The sequence below is a fragment of the Trichosurus vulpecula genome, chromosome 8 (assembly GCF_011100635.1).
Source record: "Trichosurus vulpecula isolate mTriVul1 chromosome 8, mTriVul1.pri, whole genome shotgun sequence".
In the NCBI taxonomy this organism is placed as follows: domain Eukaryota; kingdom Metazoa; phylum Chordata; class Mammalia; order Diprotodontia; family Phalangeridae; genus Trichosurus; species Trichosurus vulpecula.
Window position 1 is genome coordinate 52331601 of NC_050580.1, and position 4008 is coordinate 52335608.

Below are 4008 nucleotides of genomic sequence, written 5' to 3' on the forward strand. Positions count from 1 at the left end.
GTTTTGGGCGGCTTGCTTATGGGAAAGATGTTGTGATTCCCTGGTCGAGACTCTGAGTGGCCATATGTTCAGAGCTCTCTGACTCCTCAGAGGTAAAGGCCCTCTAGATTCAGTGGTAGGTGTAAAGCTTTGATTCAGGCAGTAGAGTCCTGTTGATCTTTATTTCTCTTTGTATTTTTTCTATGTAATTAAAGAAGATCATTGACCCCTTTTAAGTAGCTTTCTTCCTTAGTAAAGCAGATCTAAGAACCTGCACTAGCAGCCATCCTGGTTATGCCAGTGTGGTTGCCTTTACAGGGATAGGCTAGAAGCCTTCCCAATAAGATCAGGAATGAAACAAGGATGTCCATCACCAATATTATTCAATGTTGTACTAGAAAAGCTAGCAATAACAATAGGAGAAGAAAAAAGAAATTGAAGGAATCAGAACGGGCAATGGAGTAATAAAACTCTTTTTGCAGATGATATGATGAGATTCTTGGAAAATTCTAGGGATTCAACTAAAAAGTTAATTGAAACAATAATTTTAGCAAAGTAGCAGGATATAAAATAAACCTAAATAAATCATCAGCATTTCTACATATTACCGACAAAATCCTGCAAGAAGAGATAGTAATACCCCATTTAAAATAACTGTAGACAGTATAAAATACCTGCCAAGACAAACCCAGGAACTACACGAACATAATTATAAAACATTTTTTGTACAAAGAAAGTCAGATGTAAATAGTTGGAGAAATAAAAATTGTTCATGGATAGGTAGAGCCAATACAATAAAAATGACAATTCTACCTAATCTACTTATTCAATACTATTTCAATTAAATTACCCCCCAAATTTTTTTGTTGAGCTAGAAAAAATAAAATTCATTTGGAAAACTAAAAGGTCAAACAAATTAATGAAACAAATTAATGAAATCAAATGAATTAATGAAAAAAAATGTAAAGGAAAGAGGTTTAGCAGTACCAGATCTTAAACTATACTATTAAGGCAATAATTATGAAAATTATCTGGTACTGGCTCAGAAATAGGTAGGTTAGTGGAACAGAACAGACATTCAATATACAGTAGTAAATGATTATAGTAACCTTGTGTTTGACAAATGTAAAGATTTAAACTTTGGGGATAAGAATTCACTATTTGGTAAAAAGTTGTTGGGAAAGCTAGAAAGTAGTCTGGCAGAAATTGGGTAAGAAAATAAGGTCAAAATGGATGAATGACCTAGATATAAAGGGAGATATAAGAAAATTAGAAGAACATGGAACACTTTACCCTATTGGATTTATGGATAGGAGAAGAATTTATGAATTAAAAAGAGATAGAGAACATTGTGAGATATAAAATGGTTAACTTTGATTACATTAAATTTAAAAGATTTTTTACAAATAAAACCAATATAGCCAAGATTAGAAGGAAAGCAGAAAGTTAGGGGAAAATCTTTATAGATAGTTTCTCAGATAAAGGTATTATATTGCAAATATATAGAGAACTTTGTCAAATTTATAAGACTATGAGTCATTCCCCAATTTATAAATGGTTGAAGTATATGAACAGGTGGTTTTTCTTTTCTTTTTTGGGGGGGGGGTTGTGACTTGCCCAAGGTCACACAGCTGGTAAGTGTGTCAAGTGTCTGAGGCCGGATTTGAAATCAGGTCCTTCTGACTCCAGGGCCAGTGCTCTACTCACTGTGCCACCTACCTGCCCAGGCAGCTGTTCACTAAAGAAATCAAACCATATATGTAGTCATATGAAAAAGTATTCTAAATCACTATTCATTAGAAAAGTGCAAATTAAAATAACTTTGAGATGTCATCTCATACCTATCAAATTGGCTAAAATGATAGGAGAAAATGACAAATGTTGGAGGGGATGTGGAAAAATTGGGATACTAATACACTGTTGGTGGAACTGTAAACTGATCTAATCATTTTGGAGAGCAATCTGGAATCATGCCCAAAGAGTTATAAAAATGTGTACATCCTTTGACGTAGCAATACCACTACTAAATCTGTTTCCCAAGGTGATCAGGGAAAAAGAAAAAGAACTTTTACGTTATAAAATATTTCTAACAGCTCTATAATACTAATAATATACTATACTACTATAATAGAAACATTTGCAACATTTCTCATCTGAGTAAAGAATGAAGTAAGAGGAGGAGTGCTGGATTTGGAACCAGAGGACTTGGGTTCTATCTCTGCTACTTCCTGAGTGAGTTTAGGCAAGTCACTCAACATATGTGGCCTCAGTTTTCTCATCTGTAAAATGACGTTGTTAAGCTTCTAGCCTCTAAGTTCCCTCTCATTTCTAAATCCTTAATCTTGTGATCTAGGATTGCATCTCATTTGAGTTCAACTGTCTTTTAATGTTCTCGTTTACCTTATTGTAGTCAATGCATATAGTTTCTTGGTTCTACTTTTATCGCTGAATATCAGTTCGTATAAGTCTTCCCATGCTTTTCTGAATTCCTTGGCACATTGGCACCATTTTGAACGATAGCACCATAATATTCTATTACATTCATATACCATAGTTTGTTCAGCCATCCCCCAATTGAAAAAGACCTATTTTATTTCTTTTTTTTCTTCTAATAGGGATGTCTTTTCTACTTGTTAAGATTAGTAGGAGTTAATCTGAACAGTTCTTACCTTGGGGCCCAACATAGGCAAATCCCCATGAGATCCACTGAGGAAGGAAGTAGTTGGGTCTTGGTCCTGACCTCTGCTGCTGTTGGTCTTCAACTGCTTTTGATTATTTTGATAGGAAGGCATTTGATCCTCCAGCTCCAAAATGCCTAGGTTGACTAAAATTACTTAACCTTCCAGTGGACAATAGTTGGTTGTGTGAGAATTCTGATGGGATGTGTGACCTCATGGGAGATTTTTATGATGTCACATCACTATGGAGATTTTCAAATTGGAATACTAACCACAACTCTGAGAGAGGACCAAAACAGCTGACTGTTTGTTCCTGTAAGCTACTTCCCAAAAATTCTTCTCTAGCTCCGTGGTTCTGTGATCTCATCAGAGTAGAGATTACCCCCATTACTGCAGATCCAAATCCTTTCTCACTTTGTGCAGTCTTTAAGCAACTCTAAGTAAATTCTCAATGGAAGATCTATTCCCACTGCCCTTCATGCCCTTAAGTCTTTTCTCTGGTTCATTTCCTATCCTAGGGGTACCAACAGAGTTCTTGGTTTATTCTTGCATTCTCTTTTGTTTTTGAGAGTTGCATTAAGAGCTGGCTCACCTCTTCTTATGGTCATATTCATTGAATCATAGCATCTACATCCGTTATTTTACATATAAAGTGTTCATAGGGAAATTCCTATTTATAGAAGCACTTTTTTGACATAAGTATTGACGTGGAAAAGTGGGTATATAAAGGGTAGGCAAAGCCTTCCAAGTTTTTCTGTTCTAGCCTTTGGATTCAGTCAAAGGGCCTCACTTGAGGACCTAGAAGACCACATGTGGCCTTGAGACTGCAGGTTCCCCACCCCTGTTCTAGACCCTTCTAAAGGCATGAGTTTTCCTAACAATATTTACTGGGCTTGTGTTTACTCTTGTGCCACTGAGATTCTAATTTCCCTATTTTTCCATGACTCAAAAGGATTATTGATTCATATTAGGATTCAATGGACTCCTTACTATAGGGAAAATGAAATAACATTGGCTTTGATGCACTGTAGCCTTTGACCCTATCTGTCACTTTCTACTGGACACTTTCTTCTCTCTAGGTTTTCCGACTCTGCTCCTATCCGAGTGCTCCTTTCCAATCTCCTTTGCTGGACCTTCATCTAGGTAACTAACTATGGGTGTTCCCCAAAGCTCTGTCCTGGACCCTCTTTCTCTTTTCCCTCTATTCTATCTCATTTGGTGATCTCATCATCAAAAGCTCTGATGGGTTCCACTATCATCTCCTTGTAGATGATGTCTAGGTATATGTGCTTGTGAGTGTGTATAATATGTATGTGTATATTTATATCTATAATCTATTCCTCTCTCTCCA